The 27,772-nt window shown below is 38.7% G+C and overlaps 1 pseudogene; it reads left to right on the top strand.

Moving 5' to 3' along the window:
* Positions 1 to 21,902, top strand: LOC114405371 (annotated as a pseudogene).
* Positions 21,903 to 27,772: the final 5,870 nt, after the last annotated feature.

The following is a 27,772-nucleotide window of genomic DNA, read 5'->3' as shown; positions in this document are numbered from 1 at the left end:
ATGAGGAGGATCCCAACCAGTGTGTCTTCTTTTGCACATTCTTTTTCTTCTTCTAGCTTCTATTTCTATTCCCTTCACACTATCCCAACCCTCTTTCCCATGGAAAGATGAGAACCGCGATTTGGTAGATCAAGTGTGCAAAAAGACACCCTTTTATGATCTTTGCAGCTCGATCCTTCACTCAAACCCTCTAAGTCCAAAACCTTATTGTTGAGACTTTGGCAAGTGTACCAAATCGCTCTTAAGTAGTAAACCTCGGACGTCCGAGTATCGTTTCCACAGGGATTTTATTGCACTTTATTAAATACTTCTCAATTTGTAAGTAAGTGAAATAATAAAAACAGGAATAAGTGCAGGAATAGATTGCTATTACTAAATCAAATAGTTTAAAAAGAGAGACAATTAATAAAAATGCCAAGACCGGACAAACCCAATTGGCCTACGATGCATGTAAATATGATATTCATTACCAATCCACTGGTATTAGTTCTACCCACATCTGTTAATTTTACTTGCCCCTGATGCCTCACGTTGACAAGCCTATTTTAACTACCTATCTCCCAAATGCCTTTGCGAAGATTCAATAATTAAAATGCATTAAGGTTAAGTTCTAGATGTTGCTAAATGCATGGGCATTGAGTTATCATTTTATGCCTAGCAATGCTAACCCAAGGATTCTTTTCTTAAGTTGTTCTATTAGGTGTTACCCTTTCCCAAGTGTATAACCCCTAAAACTAATGCATGCATTAGATCTTAAATCCTTATTAGGAAATACCCTCTTCCGAGCGAATAGAACCCAAAAGAAATTTAAGAACAGATGCAAGATAACAAGAAAAGAATTAGAACAGAAAAACTTGGAATAAATTCCCTTTGCATTGATAATTCTTGAAGCACACCGTACATCGTTGGCTTTTTAGGCCTGCCAGGCCCTAGCTAGGGGATTAGCTACTCATGGCCATTGAGGGCTTACAACTGGGAGTGAAAGAAAGAATGGGGATAATAAAAACAAAGAATATAAAGAAAGAAGGGAGAGCTCAGGCTTGGAGTGTTGAGAACAGTGCTCTGAGGCGAGATGATTGATTCCTTGGGACTGGCTTTCTATTTATAGTTGCGGATGTGGGCTTTTGGGCCTTCATAGTCGCGCTTAGTGCGACACCTCGCGCTTAGCGCGTTCGGATCGCGTGCTCAGCGCATTCGGATCGCGCGCTCAGCGCGCCTTGCAGGCTTAGCCTGTGCTTCTATTGGATGGTGCACTTAGCGCGTAGCTGGGCTTAGCGCACGTAACGGTTTCTGCTTCTTCGAGCTTAACGCCTCGCTTAGCGCCTGCCTTCTTTGCTCGCTTAGCGCCTGACGCGCGCTTAGCGCGAGTGTTGGGCTGGGCCTGCTTCAGAACTCTTTCTTTCTCTTCATTTCTGTTGCCCTTTTTGCTTAATGTAACCTCATTTTTCGTATCTGCCACCAGAAATTCAACTTAATTAATTTCTCAACTTTTAATTATAAATAACTGCTAAATAATTAATTCTAGGCCAAAATTTGACTATTTAACTACTATTAATTTACAATTATTTAGCAGTTATCAAAATCCCCCAAATTAAACTTTGCTTGTCCCCAAGCAAACCAAGAATAAAGCAAATAAATTTTCAAGCAAGTTCTGAGTGTTCCAACACTATCAATGGCTTTAGTTCCTCCTTCTTTCAGTGGTCCTTTCCGCATTTGTCAACATCTCAAAATGAAAGCATAAAACACAAGAGTGGAATTAGTCAGTCCTCTGGAATCTTAATCAAATTTGGCTTGCCTTACTTTCCTCACAAGGCTGGTGTTTCCCTCTGCTCATAAGTGTCTGGTTCAGTGTTTGCAATTTTACTAACAACCTGCAAGTAAGACTCCAAAGTTTTGCATTTCATCTTAAGTACAGTTATCTTTAATTACCTTTAGGTGGATCACTAAGGACTTTATTGGCTTGTATTGGGGCTTGGCTTACAAAAAAATCATGGTTTTTCTTGAGAATTCAACTTAGGATTAAGAGAGCAAAAATTTCTAATACTTCTGAGGCTTTTTCTTAACCCTTTTATTTCCCCACAACACTTTGCTTTTGACACCTCTCTTGCTCTTTTGTTTCTGCCCTTTATTACACTCATGGTTTTTTTTTTAATTGGGCCTCCAGTTTGTGAAAGGTGTCTTACTATGTGCTGTACTACTGTCTTAGCTACCTATTTCCCAAAATCCCCCAAATTAAGACCTTTATAACCCATTTTTGCTCTCTTATCATCCTAAAGGGTAGGACTATCATTTTATTGGCTCAAGGGTTAATTCAAAATAATATATAGGCTCAATCATGGGTGCAAGGGGAAAAAAATCATGTCGGGTTGGCTTTTTGGCTAAGTAGCTAAATATAACAAACATTGCCTTGATCATGTCCACCTTAAGTAACTATTCTAACAATCTAAGACTGATGCAAAACCAGGAACTTAAAAACAGGCATTTTCTCTCACAATTAAGTTCACACTCTCACCGGAATTTAAGCAAGTATACGGCGTACCAGTTATGACCTTGTTCCATCCGACTAACCTTCCCACCTTGTACTATTCATGTTCCATTTCCTGACCTGACTTGTGCTTCCAGAACCAGTGTTTCCAAAGATTAGTGGCATCTCAAGTGTTTGAACCTTCCAGAACAAGCTAAAAAATTATGACTGCTCAAGTTTACCATGCAATTATTACTTAGAAAAAACATACTGAAATACTAATATTATTACTACTACTTCTTTTAAATACCCAAACAGACTACATAAAAGAAACATCAAACATAAAAGAAAACATCAAAATATAAAAGAACATCAAAACATAAGAGAAAACATCAAAATATAAAGAAAACATCAACTGCCTCTGCCCAAGTCTGCCCATGGACCCCAGTCAGCGCTAGCTAGGTCAGCAATGAGGTCTTCATCGACCGCAGGATCCTCAGCGGCTCCAGAAGGCTCTTCCCCCCTGTCAGTGGAGGGCTAGTCTCCTGGCCAGGCAACCTGCTGACGATAAGCCTCTGGAGTGATAAGCGGTGGGTCCATCTGCATATGTAAGGACAGCCTGTGCATGTTCTCCATGATAAGCTGTTGTCCGATGTGGATGGACCTCAACATCTGACCATGCATGTCCAGGGATGCTGAGGTGGAGGTAGGTGGAGGTCGCGGTCTCTGAGAAGAAGGCTGAGGCGGAGGCTGGGTAGGAGGAGGGGCCTCAGATGTCGACGCCGAGGCTCTGGTGCGTGTGCGGCGGGTCCTTGGAAAGGTGATCGATGGATCGGCGGGGTTCCAGCAGTTCTTCTTCATGTAGGCCAAGTTGATCGCAGGGCTGAGTGACTCAAAGATCAGGGTATCAGAAACCATCCCCTGAATGTCACACAACGCTGTAATCAATGCCGGGAACCCGAGCCTCGAGGTGCTGGACTGGGCAATCTTACTGATCTGCTGAGATATAAAGCTGCCTACGTCCATATCCATGCGGCTCACCAAGCCGTAGATCAAGCGTGCCCTGTCAAGATTAACATCAGATGTGTGAGAAGTGGGTGCAAGATCATAATAAGAAAGGACACTCCATGTCTGAGCGAGTGTCGTCATGTCCTTCCTCAGCAGCTTCTAGGGGAGATCATCGGCGTTGAGAACAAAACGCCCCCCTGGAGTACATAGTGTGGCGACGATGGTGTCAGGATCGGGGTGAGTGCTGAGGTATCTGGTGTATGCTGGGTACTCCTCCCCGTCCTCCAAGATGACTGGGGTGTCGAGGAAGTCGTTAATCGTGTCAGCGTCAAAGCGAACGACCTGTCCTCGCACCCTGCAGAATCTGGGACTGTGGTCCTCTGGATCATAAAGGTTCGAATAGAACTCTTTCACCAGAGCCACGTCGATCCTCTTCTCTGGTAGGTGTGTCAGCACCTGGTCCCATCTGCGCCTCCTGAGTTCCTGGAGGAACTCATCGAACATCCCATGCCCAAGTTCAACATTCCTCTCCGGAAGGATGTTCCGAAGCTGAATGTTGTCTTGGTACCTGTGCCAAGCGATCTCTGACGTAAAGCGGGAAGAGTCCCAGTTGGACGCTTCCCCTGGTGTGGGCACGGCACGACGCTTGCGAGAAGCCATCTGAAAAAAAACAAAAACAGCAAAACAGACTGCAGTTAGCAATTAGGGGGGGTGTGAAAAGAAACTATAATAGGAGTGAAGTCAGTAAAGAGGGGGGTGCAAAAAGTAAGTAGCAGGGGGGTGAGGAAAGTAGAAAAGGGGTGCAAAGAGTACGACGCGAGGGCTGATGGGCCCTAAGGCCCAGCCTCGCGCTTAGCACCCCTTCCAAGCTGCTACTGGCACGCGCTTAGCGCCAAGAGTGGGCGCTTAGCGCGTGCATCCAGATGCACAAGCGCGCTTAGCGTGGTAGGCAGGCTAAGCGCGTGGGTGCTTCTCTGCTGACTGATTTTATGGAGGCTTAGCGCGCTCTTCCTCCCTTCTTTTTTATGTTAGCTGCACTCGCTAAGCCTCTACATAGGCTTAGCGTGATACCACCTGCAAAATGTAACAGCAGCAATCCAGACCCAATCTTACCTAGTTTCGTGAAGAATGCATGAAAAAGCACAAGGGAATGTGTAGGTGAGAAGAGGATGCAGAGAAGAAGAGTGTGTAAGAGCGCAGAGAAAAGAAAAAGAAATGAGGTTCTGCAAGACTTCACCTGTTGAGTTTTGCTATTGGCACCCCTCCTATTACTGACTTCACCTGTTGGGCCTTTGCTTTTCGTACCCCCTGTTTGCTGTTTGCACCTGTTGGCTTTGTTTTTTCAAAAATAAAAGAACTACATTTCTACAATATATGTTGGGTTGCCTCCCAACCAGCGCTTGGTTTATTGTCTTTAGCTAGACAGTAGGCCTTCTCAAGGATCATTTAAATAGATGATGGTCGTCAATCGCTCTAGTTGTCCTCCGTTATACGGCTTTAAGCGCTGTCCATTGACGATCCATTTCTTCTCGAAATTCTCTTCTCTAGGGTCCACCAATTCCACTGCTCCGTGAGGCCTGACTTCTTTTATGATAAATGGCCCTGACCACTTGGACTTCAGCTTACCTGGGAATAGCCTTAGCCTCGAGTTAAAGAGTAATACCTGCTGCCATGGCTGGAATTCTCTCCTCTACAGCTTCTTATCATGATATGTCTTCGTTTTTTCCTTGTAAATTCTGGACGACTCATAGGCATTCAGTCTCATCTCTTCTAACTCCTGAAGCTGTAACTTCCTCTTTTCCCCGCACGCTTTGTCGTCAAAGTTAAGCAACTTGAGAGCCCAATATGCCTTGTGCTCCAGCTCCACTGGTAAATGGCATGCCTTCCCATACACTAGCTGAAATGGCGATAAGCCGATGGGGGTCTTGAACGCTGTCCTATAGGCCCAGAGAGCATCATCGAGCTTCAAGGCCCAATCCTTTCTGGATGATGCAACTGTCTTCTCCAGGATTCGCTTGAGCTCCCTGTTAGAGATTTCAGCTTGGCCATTTGTCTGAGGATGATAAGGTGTGGCCACCTTATGTTGGACATTATAGTGCTCCAAGACTTTCTTCAACTGATTGTTGCAGAAGTGTGTTCCTCCATCACTAATTAAGGCTCATGGGACTTCGAAACGGGAGAAAATGTTCTTCTTTAGAAATTTAATCACTACCCTGGCATCGTCCTTTGGCATAGTTATGGCTTCTACCCATTTGGAGACATAATCCACTGCTACCAAGATGTAGATATTTCCATATGACGAAGGCAGGGGTCCCATGAAGTCTATGCCCTAACAGTCAAAGATCTCCACTTCCATGATATTCTGTAAAGGCATCTCATTTCTTCGAGATATCCCCCCTGTTCTCTGGCATTTATCACAACAATGCACAAACTCGTAAGCATCTTTAAAAAGAAAGGGCCAGAAAAAACCTGATTGTAGCACTTTTGCTGTTGTTCTGTCCCCGCTGTGATGTCCACCATATGGTGAACTGTGATAGTGCCAAAGAATGCTCCGTGCTTCTTCCTTTGTGACGCATCTTCTCAATACATTATCTGCTCCTGCCTTGAACAAATGGGGATCATCCCACACATAGAAGCGTGCATTGTGTAGAAATTTCTTCCTCTGACTCCAATTAAACTCCTTTGGAATAACTCCTGTGGCTTTGTAGTTTGCCATGTCTGCAAACCAAGGTCTGGTGGTAACCTGCAAAAGAAACTCATCAGGAAATTCATCTTTTACCTCTGGTTCTTCCTTGGTGACTTCTTCATTCTTTAATCGAGATAAATGATCGGCTACCACATTCTCGGATCCTCTCTTGTCCTTGATGACGATGTCAAACTCTTGTAATAGCAGGACCCATCTAATCAACCTTGGCTTTGAGTCTGTTTTGGCGAGCAGGTGCTTGATGGCAGCATGATCTGTGAAAATGGTGACCCTCGACCCTATTAAGTATGACCTGAACTTCTCCAAAGCAAAGACAACGGCTAGCATTTCCTTTTCTGTGGTGGCATAATTCAACTGTGCTTCATTCAGGACCCTGCTAGCATAATAGATGGCGTGAAATACCTTGTCGTGCCTCTGTCCTAGAACTGCTCCTATTGCATAATCATTGGCATCGCACATTAGCTCAAAGTCTTTATTCCAGTCTGGTGCAATCATCACAGGTGCAGTAGTGAGCTTGTCCTTTAGTGTCTGAAATGCTGCTGAACATTCTTCATCAAACTTGAAGGCCACATCTTTATTCAGCAGGTTGCTTAGGGGTCTGGCAATCTTCGAGAAGTCCTTGATAAATCTCCTGTAGAATCCTGCATGCCCTAAGAAACTTCTGACACCTTTAATATTCAATGGTGGTGGCAGCTTCTCTATGATGCCTATCTTTGCCCGATCAACCTCAATCCCTCTAGCTAAGATCTTGTGGCCTAGGACTATGCCCTCTCGAACCATAAAATGACACTTCTCCCAGTTCAGTACTAAGTTAGTTTCTACGCACCTCTGAAGTACCATCTCTAGGTTCCTCAAACAACTATCAAATGAGGGTCCAAAAACCGAGAAGTCGTCCATGAATACCTCGATGCTTTTCTCCACCATGTCTGAAAAAATGGCCAGCATGCACCTCTGAAATGTGGCTGGTGCATTACATAACCCGAATGGCATCCTTCTGTAAGCAAAGACGCCAAAAAGGCATGTGAAGGCCGTCTTCTCTTGGTCTCTAGGGTCCACCGCAATCTGATTATATCCTGAGTATCCATCCAAGAAACAGTAGTACGCCTGCCCTGCAAGTCTCTCCAGCATCTGATCCATGAAAGGTAGAGGGAAGTGGTCCTTTCGTGTGGCTTCATTTAGCTTGCGATAGCCGATGCACATTTGCCAGCCAGTGACAGTTCGTGTTGGTATCAAGTCATTCTTCTCATTCCGTACCACTGTCATTCCACCTTTCTTGGGAACCACCTGTACTGTGCTTACCCAAGCGCTGTCAGAGATGGGGTATATGAGCCCAGCCTCCAAGAGCTTGAGTACCTCCTTTCTTACCTCTTCCTTCATTGTTGGATTTGGTCGCCTCTGGGGTTGTCGAACTGGCTTGTAGTCCTCTTCCATCATTATTCTGTGCATGCAATAAGCAGGGCTAATTCCCTTGAGATCCGATATATGCCATCCAATAGCTTCCCTGTGTTTCTTGAGGATATCTACTAACCTGTTTTCCTCCTCTGTTGTGAGTGCATTGCTGATTACTACAGGCTTATCTTCCTCCAAGAACACATACTTTAGATGATCGGGCAATATCTTCAACTCTATCTTCTTCTTCTCGGATGGAACTTTCTTCTCTAGCGTCTCAAATTTGGCTTCTCCCTCAGGAATATTGTCTTGTCGATCCAAGTCTTCCAAGCAAGCCTTCAGATCTTTCTCCTCTTCACTGGTTAGACAGTCCAAAGCATTTACCATTGCTTTCTCTAGTGAAGACTATGGTGTCTTGAGAATACTGACATCTTCCTTATCAATCTCTTCCACTCTGAAACACTTCCAACCTTCATGTGGATACTTCATTGCTTTGAAGAGGTCGAAGGTGATCTTCTGATTGTCAATACTCAACTCCAAGTTCCCATTCCCTATATCCACCACATAGTTGGCAGTCAGCATGAAAGGTCTGCCTAAGATGAGGGGAATGTCTGTGTCTTCTTCGATATCCATTATGACAAAGTCCACCGGAAAAGTAAAGTGGCGTACCTTGACTAGGACATCTTCTACCACCCCGTACGGCCTTGTAATCGAGCGGTCTGCTAGTTGAAGCGTCATCTTGGTAGGATCTATCTTCAAATTCCCAATTCTTTTACACATTAACAAGGGCATCAGGTTGATACTTGCTCCTAAATCAATGAGGGCCTTGTTCACTGTTTCCTTCCCTATGGTGCACGGGATGGTAACACTTCCGGGGTCCTTAAACTTCTTGGGTAGCTTCCTCTGTATTATAGCGCTGCAGTTACCCCCTACCACAATATTCTCATTGTCAATGTACTTCCCCTTCTTGGTGAGGATGTCCTTCATAAATTTGGAGTAGAGGGACATCTGCTGTAAGGCCTCCCCGAATGGCATAGTGATCTCCAGCCCTTTGAATATTTCCAAGAAACCTTTGAAATAATGTTCCTTGTTCTTCTTGGTGACAGGATATGAGAGATCTTGTGGTAGGGCTGGTGACTCTTCTTTCTTGGCTTCTCTTGCTTTCTGGCTCTTGGTTTTAGGTGGTGATGCCACCTTCTCTTCTTCTTCTGCCCTTTCTTCTGGTGTCTTTATCCTTTCTTCCTTTGACCGGTCTTCTTCTTCAACCTTACCTTCCTACTGTGCTTTCTTCTACCCTTGAGTCAGCACGGCCTTGCATTCTTCCTTTGGGTTTTTCTCCGTGTTAGCCCCGAAAGTTCTAGTGGGCCATTCGGCTTTGTCTTGTGCCAATTGGCCCATTTGAACTTCCAAATTTTGAATGGCTGCATCCGTGCTCTTTTGATGGGATCGTGTTTCCTGGATGAATTGTAGCAACAGTTCTTCTATATTGGTGGGCTTTTCTTGCTGATTTGGACCTTGGCTGGGATGCTGGTATGGCGGTTGGTATGGTTGTTGGTTCCTTTGCTCCTTGTACTGGTTTCCCTGATTCCTCCACCCTGAACCTTGCGTGAAGTTTCTTCCTTGATTGAATCCCGGTGGTCCGTGATTGAATCCTGCTCTCCCTTGGTGGAATCCGGATGAGTTCCCCTGGTTGTAACCCTGGAATCCGCGATTTGGTATGCCCATATAGTTTATTTCTCGAGAGGTATCCTGTTGGCTTACACATTGTCCAGGCTCATGGGTTCCTCCGCATGTGGGGCATCCTTCTACCTGCAAAACAGAAGAGTGGGAAGAACTTACCGCTTGTAGTTGTTGAGGTAATTTGCTGAGGGTTTCGGTAAGGGCTTCTATCTGCCTCGTCAACAGCTTGTTCTGTGCCAACGTCGCGTCCTTCGTGCCAAGTTCCAAGATGCTTCTTTTTGTGGGAATATAGCTACGATCACGAAGGATTGCTTGATCACTGGCCGCCATGTTCTCGATGAGCTCCATCGCTTCTTCGAGAGTCTTCAGTGTGATTTTCCCCCCTGCGGATGCGTCTAGTAGCTGTTTCGATTGAGGCCGCAAGCCATCAATGAATATGTTCAGTTGTATCGGCTCGTTATATCCGTGTGTCGGTGTCTTTCGTAACAGCCCGTGAAAATGGTCTAGTGCTTCGCTAAGGGATTCATCCGGGAATTGATGGAAAGAAGAAATCTCCATTTTCCCTTCGGCGGTCTTTGACTCTAGGAAGTACTTCTTTAAGAACTTTTCCACTACTTCTTCCCAGGTTCTTAAGCTGTTGCCTTTGAAAGAATGCAACCATCATTTTTCCTCTCCTGCTAGGGAAAAGGAGAAAAGGTTAAGGCGTATCGCATCTTCTGGGACTCCAGCGATTTTTACGGTGTTGCATATTTCTATGTACGAGGCGAGGTGAGCATATGGATCTTCGCTTGGAAGACCATGGAAGAGGTTCCCTTGGATTAGCTGAATAAGGGAGTGCGGGTAGGAAATATTGGCTGCTTGTACCTCCGGTCTTGCAATGCTCGTGAAGAACTGAGGAGTGGCGGTATTGGAGAAGTCCTCTAGGGTGACTCTTCGTGCCGGTTCCCCGTCCATTTCAGCGTGATATGGAGAAAGAGGAGGTGAGGTGTAACTGCTTCCTTCTGTGTCTTGTTCCCTTCTTCTTGCAGCGTTGTTACGCCGACAAGTAGCTTCAATTTCTAAGTTAATAGGGACAATGTCTCCAGATGCAGTTCTAAGTCGCATAAAAACAAAAAGGCACTACCCGTGCAATTATGGAAGAAAGAAAGAGTAGAAGCGAAGAGAGAAAATACTAAGAGAATAAGCCAAGAAAAGAAGAGTTGGGCTTACAAACTGATATAGTATGGTAATTAAGTGCGAAAACAAAATCCCCGGCAACGGTGCCAAAAACTTGTTGAGACTTTGGCAAGTGTACCAAGTCGCTCTTAAGTAGTAAACCTCGGAAGTTCGAGTATCGTTTCCACAGGGATTTTATTGCACTTTATTATATACTTCTCAATTTGTAAGTAAGAGTGAAATAATAAAAGCAGGAATAAGTGCAGAAATAGATTGCTATTACTAAATCAAATAGTTTAAAAAGAGAGACAATTAATAAAAATTCCAAGACCAGACAAACCCAATTGGCCTACGATGCATGTAAATATGATATTCATTACCAATGCACTGGTATTAGTTCTACCCACATCTATTAATTTTACTTGCCCCTGATGCCTCACGTTGACAAGCCTATTTTAACTACCTATCTCCCAAATGCCTTTGCGAAGATTCAATAATTAAAATGCATTAAGGTTAAGTTCTAGATGTTGCTAAATGCATGGGCATTGAGTTATCATTCTATGCCTAGCAATGCTAACTCAAGGATTCTTTTCTTAAGTTGTTCTATTAGGTGTTACCCTTTCCCAAGTGTATAACCCCTAAAACTAATGCATGCATTAGATCTTAAATCCTTATTAGGAAATACCCTCTCCCGAGCGAATAGAACCCAAAAGAAATTTAAGAACAGATGCAAGATAACAAGAAAAGAATTAGAACAAAAAAACCTGGTGTTAGACAAGTGGCCTTAGATATCTTAAGAAGGGGGGGTTGAATTAAGATATTCCAAACTGTTTCCCCTAATTAAAAATCTATTTCACTTTTTACTCAAGTTATGAATTCCCTTAATGACAATCTTCTTAAATATTAATTCAAACGAAGCAACTTGAATATGAATATAAAGCAAAAATAAATAAAGGAGATTAAGGGAAGAGAAAATGCAAACTCAGTTTTATACTAGTTCGGCCACACCCTTGTGCCTACGTCCAGTCCCCAAGCAACCCGCTTGAGAGTTCCACTATCTTGTAAATTCCTTTTACAAGTTCTAAACACACAAGGACAATCCTTCCTTTGTGTTTAGAGATCCTTTACAACAAGAGACTCACAGTCTCTTAATCCCTTAGAGAATGAGAAGAAGAAGAGGAACAAATCTCTCTAGAAAGAGATGGATTTTACAGATTGAGCACTCAATTAATTCCTTAATGAATTGCAATTGAATTGGCCAAGGAATTCTTAAGAGGATAAAATGAATTTGCTCTTTGAGAGGATAAACACTTTGTTGTACTGAAAATCTCTGAGCAATTTCGTGTTTAAGTCACATATATATATAGACCATTGGTGGTCATGAGTAAAGCCTTTGAAAAGTTGTGACTCTTGAAATTATTTTTCTGAAATTCCTGTCTGGTAATCGATTACAGTAATTGTGTAATCGATTACAGCTATTAAAATTTGAATTAAAATGTTTACTAACTGCTGGTAATCGATTACCCAAATTGTGTAATCGATTACACAGTTTAAAATTTCGAATTCAAATTTTTATAGCTGTTATAAAACGTATTTGGCCACTGGTAATCGATTACATCCTCTGGTAATCGATTACCAGAGAGTAAAACCTTTGAAAAACACTTTTTATTTTAAATCACTTGGCCAAACCTTTGCTAATTCAATTAGGAATTCCCTTCCTAATATTCTAGTGATCATCTTGATGTTGTGCCTTGTAATCTTGAAGTATTGTCTTGAATTTTAATCTTGAAAAGCCCATTTGCATCAATTGCAACACATCATCATGATCATCATCAAAACATCAAAGCCAATTGCATCTACAATCTCCCCCTTTTTGATGATGACAATACAATACCTGAAATCAAGATTCAAGCAAGCAACAAACAATTGTATATAGATAAAATATGCATCCGTTTTCTCCCCCTATATTTCGGAATACATGATCACTTGATTTCTAAGTTTGTTAAGCTTTTTCTTAAGCTTTTGCTACAACCTTTACCAGAGAGTAAAACCTTTGAAAAACACTTTTTATTTTAAATCACTTGGCCAAACCTTTGCTAATTCAATTAGGAATTCCCTTCCTAATATTCTAGTGATCATCTTGATGTTGTGCCTTGTAATCTTGAAGTATTGTCTTGAATTTTAATCTTGAAAAGCCCATTTGCATCAATTGCAACACATCATCATGATCATCATCAAAACATCAAAGCCAATTGCATCTACAATCTCCCCCTTTTTGATGATGACAATACAATACCTGAAATCAAGATTCAAGCAAGCAACAAACAATTGTATATAGATAAAATATGCATCCGTTTTCTCCCCCTATATTTCGGAATACATGATCACTTGATTTCTAAGTTTGTTAAGCTTTTTCTTAAGCTTTTGCTACAACCTTTTTCTCCCCCTTTGGCAACATCAAAAAGCCAAAGAACTCAGAAATCAACACAGTGATAACAATGGAGTAGCAAGATATAAGTATCAGAGTATTAAATACAATAAGTCAAACTCATAATCAAGAAATAATCAAACCAGAATTCAAATAACATAAAATGTCAACAACCACAAAATATCCAAGACTGAAATTTTAAAACACAAGATAAATAAGCAAAGTACTTAGCATAATAATGTAAAGTCTAAGAAACTAAAAGCCAAAATACACGGCTTATAAACGATAAATAATCAGAATCTAAAAGCTAAGATGACGGAGGAGGTGGTGGAAGATCGAAACTCTGACGAATGTATCCGACATCCTCTTCAAGCTGTGTAAGACGAATGTCCATACCGGCAAAGCGTGAATCTAACGAGTCAAAGCGGTCACCAACATAAGAACGAAGACCCCGTAATTCGGAGAGGACTTCATTCATGAGTGCGGAATCTTCACGTTGAGGAGGAGGTGAAGGAGTACGTTCATCTTGAGGAGGGAGTGCATCCTTCTTCAGCCATTGTCCATTCCGATCTTTACGATACCCAAAGGAGGTCACTGCTCCAGCACCAATTGCAAAGGAACGCTTGACTTGAACAAAGGGTTCATCATCAAGCGGAATTTGAAAATGACGCAAAAACAGAGTAATCAAATGTGGATAAGGAAGAGGTGCATTGGCCCGTAATGCCTTATGCATTCGGTACCGAACCAAATGGGCCCAGTCGATCTGACGACCGGTTAGAAAAGCCCACATAAGAATCAAATCCTCCTCAGAGGCTTGTGCTAAATTTGAAGACCGAGGAAGCAAAATTCTAACAATGATATAATGCATGATGCGATTATCAAAAGTTAATGACCCGGCCAACAATCTACCGGTCATGTCAGCTTGATCATTGCAGACCATGCGACGAGCATCATGACTCGAATAATCGAATTTCCAGTCATCAACAATGGTGCCCTCAAAAGGTGCACCTTGACTGGGTAAATGAGTCAAAGAAAAGAAAAGTGACTGATCAATGACCATAGAAGTACCATGCACCTCAGACATAATAATACCATCCTGAATTTTTAAATTGCAGTAGAAGACCTTTACAAGTTCAGGATAATATGGCAATTTAAATGACATGAAATCAACAAGACCAGAATTTTGAAACACTTGATAGCAATCAAACGTTTCATCATTAAAGAACTTTACGTCTAGGTACTTAGGGTCTAAGATTATTCTAGAAGAAAACTGAGAAAGGTACCGTAGACGTTGATCATCGGATGAAAACAATGTTGATGATCTTGGAGATGACAAAGAAGGAGGAATAGGTGCTGTGGGTGCTCCGGATGGGCCGTGACGGCGATGGGCAGCAGCGGTAGCGGTGGAAGATGATCCCTTTCTCTTCTTTGATGGCTCTGCCATTTGATGAAGTTTTTCTGGATTTTGATCGGTGGAAGTGAAAGAGGAGTGAAAAAGAGGAAGATTGGGCTTTACGGGACGTGATTTGGTGAAGAATCGAGTGAGAATCGAAGGTTTGAAGTTCTAGGTATGGAGGAAAGCGTGGAGGAAGCTTTGGCTGCGCAGCAGCTCTGATTTCGTGAGTATTTATAGAAGATGACGCATTGTAATTGATTACAGGTATTGGTAATCGATTACATGCCCAATAAGCCTTCTGGTAATCGATTACAGGATGTTGTAATCGATTACAGGCTGCCTGTTTATGTGTAATCGATTACACTGGATGGTAATCGATTACCAGAGCCTATCCTAGGCTAGTTTCTAAGAGAATATCTATATTTAGGCTCAAATACATCCTATATGACTAATTTTCACTACTAATACACTAAATTCAATCATTCAATTACTATATACACAAGAAATCATAAATTCTATCATAAAAACAAGAATTCAAACAAGATCAAACAAAATAATCTACAATCAAAAGGTAAAAAGTAAATCAATCAATCAATCAACCAATCAATCAACCAATCAATTCCTATTTTTCTAAATCTCTTACATCTAAGAGACCTAATTCTCTTCTAATAGAGAAAAACACTTCCTTGGGGAGAGGTTTAGTGAAAATATCAGCAAGTTGATTCTTAGTATCAACAAATTCTAAAACACAATCTCCCTTTAAGACATGATCTCTAAGAAAGTGGTGTCTAATCTCTATATGTTTAGTTCTTGAATGTTGAACTGGGTTTTTGGATAGATTTATGGCACTGGTATTATCACACTTAATAGGTATGCGATCAAGAATGATGCCATAGTCAGATAATTGTTGCTTCATCCATAAAATTTGTGCACAACAACTACCGGCAGAGATATACTCCGCTTCAGCAGTAGATAAAGCAACACTGTTTTGTTTCTTACTATGCCATGAGACAAGAGCCGATCCAATAAATTGACAAGTTCCACTTGTACTTTTTCTATCAGTTTTAGATCCGGCAAAATCAGAATCAGAATATCCTATTAAGTTACATGTTGAATTCTTAGGATACCATAATCCTAAATTGATTGTTCCTAATAGATATCTCATGATTCTCTTTACTGCACTTAGATGTGATTGTTTGGGGTTGGATTGAAACCTAGCACACATGCATACACTAAACATAATATCAGGTCTACTAGCAGATAAATAAAGAAGAGATCCGATCATACCTCGATATTGTTTTATGTCTATAGACTGACCAGATTCATCTTTATCTAAGTAACAATTAGTGCTCATCGGTGTAGACATGTGTTTTGCACTATCCATCCCAAATCTTTTGATCAATTCCTTGCAGTATTTGGATTGATTGATGAATATACCTTCTTGAGTTTGCTTGATTTGTAATCCCAGAAAGTACTTTAGTTCTCCCATCATTGACATTTCAAATTCACTTTGCATATCAAGGGAAAACTCCTTGCACAATGAATCATTAGTGGATCCAAAAATTATATCATCAACATATATTTGAACCAACAAAATATCATTATGCCTTCTCTTTATGAATAATGTGGTATCCACTTTACCTCTGGAGAATTCTTTTTCAAGAAGAAAATTACTTAATCGTTCATACCATGCCCTAGGGGCTTGTTTCAAACCATAAAGAGCCTTTTGTAATTTATAAACATGGTTTGGTTTATCAGAATTTTCAAAACCAGGGGGTTGTTCAACATATACCTCTTCTTGAATTAATCCATTTAGAAAGGCACTCTTAACATCCATTTGATAAAGTTTAAAGTTCATTATGGATGCATATGCCAAAAGCATTCTAATGGCTTCCAATCTTGCAACAGGAGCATATGTTTCTTCATAGTCTATCCCCTCTTCTTGATTATACCCTTTTGCTACTAATCTGGCTTTATTTCTAATAATTATACCATGTTCATCTAATTTATTTCTAAAAACCCATTTTGTTCCAATGACAGGATAATTTTCAGGTTTTTCTACTAATTTCCATACATTGTTTCTTTTAAATTGGTTTAGTTCTTCTTGCATGGCAATGATCCAATTATCATCTACTATGGCTTCTTTTATATTTTTAGGTTCAATCATAGATACAAAAGCCATATTATTGCATAAATCTTTAAGAGAATGTCTAGTTGTTACCCCTTTTGAGATATCACCAATAATGTTGTCGAGGGGATGATCTCTTGAAGTTTTCCATTCTCTTGGGAGTGCATCATTGGATTTGCCTTCTTCTGGAGGATCTTCATTGTTTCCTTTGTCATTTCCTTTGGAATCTTGTTCATGAATGTTCATATGTTCTAAAGAATCTGCAATGTCATCTAGCATATTCTTTGTTGACAATATAGCATTAGATTCATCAAAGGTAACATGAATGGATTCCTCTATATTCATAGTTCTCTTATTATATATTCTATATGCTTTGCTTTGTAAAGAATATCCAAGAAAAATGCCTTCATCAGATTTTGCATCGAATTTTCCTAGATTATCTTTACCATTATTAAGTACAAAGCACTTGCACCCAAAAACATGTAGATGAGAAATATTAGGTTTTCTACCGTTAAATAACTCATATGGGGTTTTCTTTAAAATAGGTCTTATCAAGGCTCTATTCATGATGTAACATGCAGTATTGACAGCTTCAGCCCAAAAATACTTTGGAAGAGAAGTATCATTTAATACAGTTCTTGCAATTTCTTCCAATGACCTATTTTTCCTCTCAACAACTCCATTTTGTTGAGGAGTTCTTGGTGCAGAAAAATTATGTTCAATACCATGTTCATCACAAAATAATTCAAAATCTTTATTTTCAAATTCACCCCCATGATCACTTCTAATGGATGCAATCTTGAGATTTTTCTTGTTTTGTATGACTTTAGCAAGTTTCCTAAATGCATGGAATGAATCACTTTTATGTGTAATAAATAATGTCCAAGTATATCTAGAGAAATCATCAACTATAACTAAAGCATAGTAATTTCCTCCAAAACTCATGGTTCTAGATGGACCAAATAGATCCATATGCAATAACTGTAATGGTCGAGTGGTTGAAACAACATTTTTAGATTTGAATGAGACTCTTGTTTGTTTGCCCTTTTGACATGCATCGCATAATTTATCTTTTTCAAATTTCAATTTAGGCAAACCAACTACTAAATCTTTTGAAATTAATTTATTTAAGTGATCCATGTTTATGTGAGCAATTCTTTTATGCCATAACCATGGATCATCATCTTTACTAAGAAAGCAATGATTGTTTTCTTGTTTTATGCTTAAGTCTATCATGTAAACATTATTGACTCTATGTCCTACATGCTTTATATTATTGTCATGCTTATGTTCTATAAGACATTTCTGAGAATCAAATGATACTAGATAGCCTTTGTCACATAGTTGACTAACGCTAAGCAGGCTATGCTTAAGGCCTTCAACAAGTAGAACATTTTCAATGGAGTTTGAAGAATTTGTACCTATTTTACCCACTCCAAGAATTCTACCTTTGTTGTTGTCACCATATGTTACATGCCCGCTTTTCTTTGGAGATATGTGTGTAAAATTTGATGCATCTCTAGTCATATGTTTTGAGCATCCGCTATCTATGTACCACTTCTTTCTCAAAGATACCTGCATAATCAAGTTTTTGACTTAGGTACCCAAATTTTATTGGGTCCTTGCATGTTAGTATAAACTGAGGATCCTTTTGGGACCCATATCATTTTAATATTACTGTAATTTTTCTTGAAGTAGCAAGTTGATATGCCATGTCCTCTTCTTCCACAGTAAAAACAAGTGATAGAATTAGAATTGCATTTTTGTGTGGAAGTGGAAAAGTTTTTATGAACCTTTTGTAGTTTTTCAGATTTATACCCTAGTCCATTTTTATTTGACACATATCTTTGTTTACTTAATATAACATCTAAATTATTTCTACTATATGAAAATTTTGCAAGTGAATTTTTTAACTCTTTAATTTCTTTTACATATTTATCACAACAACTACAAGAATCTGTTATTTTCTTGTCATTAATTGTGGAGATATTAACTTTTTCATTTGTTTTAGAGATTGAAACTTCATTTCTAAGAAGATCTAATTCTTTGTTTAATTTTGAAATTTCATTTTCTAAATTTGAAATTGTTTTCTTTGATGATGAAACTAATTTTGCAAGTTTAATTGATTCTTTATGCAAATCAGCAAATGCATCTTGCAATTCATCAAAAGAAATAGATAAGTTGTTTGAAGATGTTACCTCTTCATCACTTTCATAACTTTTTGCCATAAGGCAAAGATTTATCTCTTCATTTTCAGAATCATCAGAGGATTCCAAATCATTTTCATCCCATGTGATGTATGCTTTCTTTAGTTTCTTCTCACTATGATTTTTCTTTTCAGATTTTTCCATCTTTTTCTTGAAGATGGGACAATCAACCCTCAGATGTCCAGGTTGATTGCATTCAAAGCATTTTAGAGTAGAGGATGAATTTTCTGTTCTTCTCTTTGATTTAAAATTTGGTCGCCTCTGATTTCCTCTTACTTTAAGAAATTTGTTGAACCTTTTTACAAAGAAACTTAGATCATCATCATCATCTGCATCATTATCCTGATCACTTTCTTCTTGAATTGAGGATGATGCTTTAAGAGCAATTCCTTTCTTTTTCTTGTCATTTTCTTCATTTTGGTGCAATCTCAATAGTTCCATCTCGTGTTCCTGCAACTTACCAAATAAAGTGGCAAGAGACATGTTAGACAAATCTCTTGATTCAAAAATAGCCGTTACTTTGGGTTGCCATTCTCTACTTAAACATCTTAGCACCTTGTTTATAAGATCTTCATTTTGAAATTCTTTGCCTAAGGCTGCTAGATGATTTACTATATGTGTAAATCTCTTTTGCATACTCTGAATATTTTCATTTGTATTCATTCTAAATAATTCATACTCATGAGTTAGTGCATTTATCCTAGATCTTTTAACATCTGTAGTTCCTTCATGTGTTAATCGAAGAGTGTCCCACATTTCCTTAGCACTCTTGCAATTTGAAACTCTGAAATATTCATCCATTCCTAGGGCAGATGTTATTATGTTTTTGGCTTTTAGGTTGTATTGTACTCGTTTTCTATCCTCTTCAGACCATCTATCTCTAGGTTTTTCTATGGTTATGCTTTCACTTGATGAACTATCATCTATTGAAACTCTTTCTACTGTGGTGGGTGTATAAGGCCCTATTTCAATGGCTTCCCAGATATTTAGATCTATTGCCTTGATAAAAATTTGCATTCGGGTTTTCCAGTAGTGGTAACCCTCTCCATTAAAGATTGGAGGTCTATTGATAGAATTCCCTTCTGGAAATAAGGAATTTGCTGAGGCCATCTTTTTCTTGAAGCTTCTAAACTTTGTACAAGAATGAAGCTCTGATACCACTTGTTAGACAAGTGGCCTCAGATATCTTAAGAAGGGGGGGTTGAATTAAGATATTCCAAACTGTTTCCCCTAATTAAAAATCTATTTCACTTTTTACTCAAGTTATGAATTCCCTTAATGACAATCTTCTTAAATATTAATTCAAACGAAGCAACTTGAATATGAATATAAAGCAATAATAAATAAAGGAGATTAAGGGAAGAGAAAATGCAAACTCAGTTTTATACTGGTTCGGCCACACCCTTGTGCCTACGTCCAGTCCCCAAGCAACCCGCTTGAGAGTTCCACTATCTTGTAAATTCCTTTTACAAGTTCTAAACACACAAGGACAATCCTTCCTTTGTGTTTAGAGATCCTTTACAACAAGAGACTCACAGTCTCTTAATCCCTTAGAGAATGAGAAGAAGAAGAGGAACAAATCTCTCTAGAAAGAGATGGATTTTACAGATTGAGCACTCAATTAATTCCTTAATGAATTGCAATTGAATTGGCCAAGGAATTCTTAAGAGGATAAAATGAATTTGCTCTTTGAGAGGATAAACACTTTGTTGTACTGAAAATCTCTGAGCAATTTCGTGTTTAAGTCACATATATATATAGACCATTGGTGGTCATGAGTAAAGCCTTTGAAAAGTTGTGACTCTTGAAATTATTTTTCTGAAATTCCTGTCTGGTAATCGATTACAGTAATTGTGTAATCGATTACAGCTTTTAAAATTTGAATTAAAATGTTTACTAACTGCTGGTAATCGATTACCCAAATTGTGTAATCGATTACACAGTTTAAAATTTCGAATTCAAATTTTTATAGCTGTTATAAAACGTATTTGGCCACTGGTAATCGATTACATCCTCTGGTAATCGATTACCAGAGAGTAAAACCTTTGAAAAACACTTTTTATTTTAAATCACTTGGCCAAACCTTTGCTAATTCAATTAGGAATTCCCTTCCTAATATTCTAGTGATCATCTTGATGTTGTGCCTTGTAATATTGAAGTATTGTCTTGAATTTTAATCTTGAAAAGCCCATTTGCATCAATTGCAACACATCATCATGATCATCATCAAAACATCAAAGCCAATTGCATCTACACCTGGAATAAATTCCCTTTGCATTGATAATTCTTGAAGCACACTGTACATCGTTGGCTTTTTAGGCCTGCCAGGCCCTAGCTAGGGGATTAGCCACTCATGGCCATTGAGGGCTTACAACTGGGAGTGAAAGAAAGAATGGGGATAATAAAAACAAAGAATATAAAGAAAGAAGGGAGAGCTCAGGCTTGGAGTGTTGAGAACAGTGCTCTGAGGCGAGATGATTGATTCCTTGGGACTGGCTTTCTATTTATAGTTGCTGAAGTGGGCTTTTGGGCCTTCATATTCGCGCTTAGCGCGACACCTCGCGCTTAGTGCGACACCTCGCGCTTAGCGCGTTCGGATCGCGCACTCAGCGCGCCTTGCAGGCTTAGCCTGTGATTCTGTTGGATCGCGCGCTTAGCACGTAGCTGGGCTTAGCGCGCATAACGGTTTCTGCTTCTTCGAGCTTAACGCCTCGCTTAGCGCCTGCCTTCTTTGCTCGCTTAGCGCCTGACGCGCGCTTAGCACGAGTGTTGGGCTGGGCCTGCTTTAGAACTCTTTCTTTCTCTTCATTTTTGTTGCCCTTTTTGCTTAATGTTACCTCATTTTTCGTATCTGCCACCAGAAATTCAACTTAATTAATTTCTCAACTTTTAATTATAAATAACTGCCAAATAATTAATTCTAGGCCAAAATTTGACTATTTAACTACTATTAATTTGCAATTATTTAGCAGTTATCACTTATCTCAAAGGGGTGGCTTTGTTGGTGGTGAACAACATTCTTGCAAATGCAACTGACACACTGAGATACATTGAGGGGTTGATCAAGCAGGCCCCAGACCATGAGTTGTAGCAATCCTTGGCTTTTTGTGCTGAGTCTTATATCCCAATTGTCAAGTACATTCTCCCACAAGCTGCTGATGCCATAAGCCAGGGTCGTTTTGGCTTTGCCAGTTACTGCATTTATGATGTTCTCAAAGAAGTGAGTAGTTATGACAAGAAATTCTCTGGTGCGACACAAGCACCCTTAGGGGACAGAAATGACATTGTGCAGAAGCTTGTGAATATGGCTTCGGCCATAGTCAAACTACTTCTAAAGGGCTGATTCCATAGCTTGAAGGCAACACTTAGTAGTTAGTAGTAGTTGTATTGTAGTAGACTTAATGAATAAACACAGTTAGATGGTTCATTTTGTATATTGTATGATGATTCTTCATTGTATAATTTGGTTTTTGTCTGATTGTGCCAACAACATGCAAAAATGTAAACTACAATTAGCTTGACAGGATTTTCATAACACTAAATTGTGACTTTCATATTCCACAACAAAGTTCATTCATAATCAAGGATCATGATGTTAAAATTTTCAATTCAATTTATAGAAGTGTAACAGATAATTGGATATTAAGACCATAGCAACAAGTCAATATTCAAAAATTGACTTCAATAGTGTACTTAAGACAAACAACATTTTACCGTGGAAGTTGATTGTGATGAAACTGGAACCATTCCAACAAAACTTTGAAGAAGACAAGTGGCCATTGATGAACCAATACTCGCAGTTGAGTCTGTTCCTATAGCCGAATTTGAGCTTGTTGGATGCAGCATCATATTTGAAGTAGAATCAGTAGATTTCTGCTGGGCTTCTGCTATTCTAAGTAAGTTAACCAACATGATTGGATTTACAACTGCACCATTCAATAGAGCAGGTAAGGAAGCTAGCACATTACTACTTGTAATTGGTGCTTGCTCATTTCTAATGCTTGTTGCATTGAAATTATCAGAACTAGTACAGGAACTACTGACTGTATTCAAAGTCTTTTTGGGTTCAGGTCCAAATTTGTCCATTAAATGATTCCTCTCTGTAAACTGAGCTCCAGGCCCAGTATTCTCTTCCAACCAACCACCACTTCCAGTTCTTACTTCATTCATATTATGCTCAGTATTTTCCAATGAACTTTTTTGTCTTTGTGATACAGAAACATCCAAAGAAGGTTCTTCAGCAGCCTTTTGTTTCCTCGAGATTGTTGTTCCGACATATTCCACTTTAGGCATATTATGTATCAATGTAGATGGGTTATCCACAGCACTTGCATCAGAATTAGTGAAATGAAGCCTAGGAGCTCTATTCTTTGCAGAGCTTTTCACTGGCAAAGACCCAGGACCTACTGCATCAACTCTAGAACTAATGAATCCATGGAAGTTGGACCTATCCATGGAAGTAGCAGAAACAGGTGGCTGATCCAAAAGAGTTGGCTTAGTGCTTGTTAAAAAATCACCAGTAGAAGCACTAGAGACCTCCTCGTTTGTATCAACAATCTCATCCTCACAGTCACTCGAAGGAGTTGGACTTGGAATTTTATCATTTGTAAAAGGGAACTTCGACTAAACTTTTGTTGATATGTGGAACAACTTTCAAAGCATCAGTTTCACAGAGATAAAATTTGGAACCTTCAATATCAAGTTCCATCTTTCCAGACTCCGTCTTAGCAGCACCAGACCCAGATCTAACCACAGACTCTCATGGGTCTGCACAGTGGTCTGCAATTCTTTCTCCTAGCCAATAGCCTCACTATTTACTAAAGCACCAAAAGAATCAATTGCATTCATTACGGCCTGAATCTGTAGGAAGAAACAACCACATTTCAGATTCTATCCCATGTTTGAATTTCTAAATTGAAGATTATAAGGATACAAGGCTAACGACTTCCAAAATCCTGTTAACATTAAACATCACCTCTTTTATATGCTCTGGAGAAAATAATGCAGCCTGTTGTTGATCCTTCACAAAAGAAAGTAATCTGACATGAAAAGTGTGAAGTGAAGGAAACATAGTTAGTGATAGAAGGCATTGCAAACTGAAATAATTCACTGCTACAACCTAAAAACTTAGATTTTGAAAAACCTTAATATGTTATCCTTGTTCTGTTCCTTTTTTAAAGAGTCAATAGAGCAAAACATGCACCAACGATAAATCATAAAACAACCATGACAAAAATCCCAGTAGAAACAAAAAATGATATCAGTAAAAGCAGCCAAGGGTCTTTACAGGATAAACCACTTCAGTAGCTTTAAATGAGAGGTGAACAAGATCATCCCTCTCAGAATCAGCAGGCCTAGAGAGCACTTAAGATTTTGCATTTTGCAGCTTACTGCAAGTTTGAACAAACGACCTTAAACAATAAACAAAAAATCAATTTAATGTTACAAAGATTGTAATGTGACTCCAATGCCAACAATTCAGAGAAAAGGAACACAAAATCCATTAACCGTTTTGTTGGAATTGGAACAATTTCCCCCGTGATTCACTGTTTTTAGTCAGCAAGCTTTTCTCGTGTTGATGCCTTGTCACAAATTTACACATATGGCAACAATAAAACAAATAATTAATTACTTAAACGTTTTAAAAAAAAACATATAACAAAAATAAATATTCAGATCAAAATGCATTAATGTAATTCTCCAACCTATTTTTTGTACTTATGAATAGGGCTCTCTCTAGGAGTTCTCAAATTCTCATGCTGACAATGAGTTGCAAAAAGGCCTGACTAGCAGCACAAAATACACTTATCCAATTGACGCAATTACACATTGCAAATACAAAGTATTGTACGGGCATTTGGTGTAGACAAATTGTAATAAACAAATATATTAGTGCTAAAATAATTGTCATTAAATTAACAAAGTTCTTTATAATGTTTACAATTAATGTGAAAAACACCATAGAATTCCGTACTACATCATCTAAACTTTTCTACATGACATGCCCATTTTTTGCGAATTGTTGTTATGACCTTGATGTCTAATGGTATTCCACCACCAAACCACTACAAATTTAAAATTAACCAATTAGTGACGCACAAGTAAAATGATTAAGAACTCAGTCAACTAACAATTGAAAATCGAAAAAGTATACCATGCTTCATTCATTTTTCAAACCATCGTTGACTATGTTTCACATCCAATGCATGACATAATAGTCACACTCATAGCCTCCGGTTTGAACATGACTCTAAATTCAATATAAAAAATATTTAACAACCTAGAATAACAAAGTTACAAAATGTTTGAAGTCCGAAAGAAGCATTGATTAAACAAGTTACCTTGACTTCAATCCAGTGTGGTGCAGAGTGATCAGATTTATCAGTGGAACTTGTCTTTAATGTCTTCATTGCATTGATTACCAAAAAAAATAAGACATGTACGAGTATCAATGTATTTACATTTCCTGGCTCATAATACACTAAACAAGTTATAATTTAATACTTATTAATTGCAACTTTGATGTGAATATCGGACTTTTTACACAACAAACAAAACCAAACAACAATATTGTCCTTAGGACAGGCAACAGAAGCTGCCAATGGATAAAAAATACAAGAATATATTTAGTAGGTACATATTATGCAAACATTTTTTTTAAAGCACATGAAAAATTTTACTTATTGATTCAAGTAAGCTCCTAGGTAGACCTCTCGTTGTGATTTTGTTTACCTATGTTTCAATGTAATGTTGACATTCTTCATGTCTATCTTTTGCATTGTGTATGAATTGAGGCTCAAGGAATCCATACACCGAACCATGACCCAACGTCGTACTCCACTCATCCATAAACCTATTTTGTTACATATCACATGAAAATTGTTAATGATATACATCATAACAAATATTAATTAATTATTAGTTAATTAGATGAAACATTGAGATTGAATTCACTTACATCTTCCACAACTGTCATATAGACATGTTCAAACATTTGTAATTTGATATTATTTCAGTTACATTAGAATGTGTTATGAAGAAGGATGCTTCGACATCTGAAATCCCAAATTTAGTCACATCCCACAACAATTCAACAGGCTTCTGGTAAACATCATACATGCACTTAATGAATTCACCCAAGGGATCAACTTCAACAACGGTCTTTGATGTTTAAATAGGTTTCTTTGGACTTTTATGTGAATCCTAAATGGTTAATGAAAATAATAATGAACCTTATGTTTGACTTGGTGTTTTTAACAATTTAACATTGTCTTAATACTATTAAACAAAAAAAAAACCTTATGGGATACAAGTTTCACAAGATGTGTCGGCCATGCAATGAATGTGCCAATGGCTTGCCTGACATACTAAATCTCTGACATTAGTAAAAGTACTTGAGCGTCACCGTTGTAAACTTCTACAACACTCACCTTCACCACATCATTTGCATAAGGCACGTTGCATATGGTGGACGCCCTGTCATATACTTTTCCTAAGGCAACAAAGTGTGTAAAATGATCACCTTCAACATACAACCCCATAGTAGGTGGCATAATTAAACCTGCATTTTCCCCTGATGGATTGGCAACGTCTTCAAAACAACTCCCCTTGGTGTTGACACGTGCAGCTAATAGTTGAATATCTGGCACCTCAACAGGGGTGAGTGGTGCGACACCATTTGGGATAAGTCAATTTTTATTGTCTCCTTCAACTCTTGTTTCATTTTCTCCAAACTTTGTATGTTTTCTTCTTCTACTTGTCTCCTCCACTCTTCCTTCAGATTTTTGTTTTCCTTTTCAACTTCTCTCCTCAACTCTTCCTTCAGCTTTCCGATTATGTCAACCAATTTTTGTTGGCTGATTGATGCAGAGGAAGTGTTGGACCCACATGACACTTGTCCAAAATATTGACTGATTGTGACACCAGTCCCTACTGCATGAACACGACCTGGATGCTTTGGTCGCCCAATAGCAGTATTTAATATGTCGTCACGACCATGGGGAACAAAGCTACCTTGCATCGTCTATTCTTGTAAAGAGTCCTCTAACAAGCACAACATGGATTTAGATTTCAACTTAGGTCCTTCTTATTATACAAAAAATAAGCCTTCAGATTAAGCCTTAACAAGAACTCACAATTTTATCAAATATTTCTTGTGCTGCCAAAGATGTCATCTGCCCATATCGCTTTGTAGAGGTCATCTTGCAATCGAGGATGGAGGGTTGATGATCATATCTAAATTTTCAGTATTGATTGTGTCCTATTGTCATCTCTGCATTTTCTTCTCCATGAGTTTTTTTTTTCAAGCAAATCATAATCCCCACGAGATAGTAAGTGGGGGCAGTCATTGTATTTTTTAAATTTTTTGTGCCATTTTTTGTATGCCCTGTCATAAATTACAACCATTTTCAACAAATTAAACACAAGACATCTAGATGAATTAAATTAAACTTAAATAAAAACCAATCCAGATCAAACCTGCCAATTAGGGGTCTGACGACTTTTTGCAAATTCCTCCCAACTTTGTGGATGCAGACCATACTTACCAAAAGGATCCTATTTAGCTTGACCGTTATTGGCAACATATACATATTTAGTGGTCAGGGAAGACTTAAATTGCCTCCATCTAGTGGCGACCATTGACATAACCTTCTTCTTGGCATTTGAACCTTCAGGGATATCAAATTTTTCCTACAATCATAAATTGTTATGTAATAGTTATTGAATGACGACCTTTTCAACTTAAATTAAGCAAATGAAATACAAATGTATTATTGTCAACTACACATACCAAAATGTCATCCCATCTTAGGTTTTTTAGAGATTTTGGGACTACTTTCTAATTGGAATGGACAATTGGGATTTTTTCTCGTGCTATTACCCTGGTAACTGCTAAATAATTGTACTTTGATAATAGAAAATTAAGTAAAATTTCCAAAATTAAGTAAAATTTCCTTTAAAAAATAATTATTTAGCAGTTATTTGTGTTAATTTGTTAAGAATTGATGTTTTGTTAAATCCTGGCTGCAGATATAAAAACTGGAGTGACAAAAAGCAAAAAGGTGGAAAAATAACAAAAAAATGAAGGAATCAAAAAGGCCCAGCCCAATGTCATGCTCAGCGCGCAGCTCGCACTAATCACACCGAGAATTAGTAGTCGCACTTAGCACGCAGCATGCGCTAGGCGCACAACGCTAGAACAACACACGCTAA

This window comes from Glycine soja, chromosome 3, assembly GCF_004193775.1.
Source record: "Glycine soja cultivar W05 chromosome 3, ASM419377v2, whole genome shotgun sequence".
Taxonomy (NCBI): domain Eukaryota; kingdom Viridiplantae; phylum Streptophyta; class Magnoliopsida; order Fabales; family Fabaceae; genus Glycine; species Glycine soja.
The sequence above is the reverse complement of the archived record's forward strand: the minus strand, read 5'-3'. Positions and strand labels throughout refer to the sequence as shown.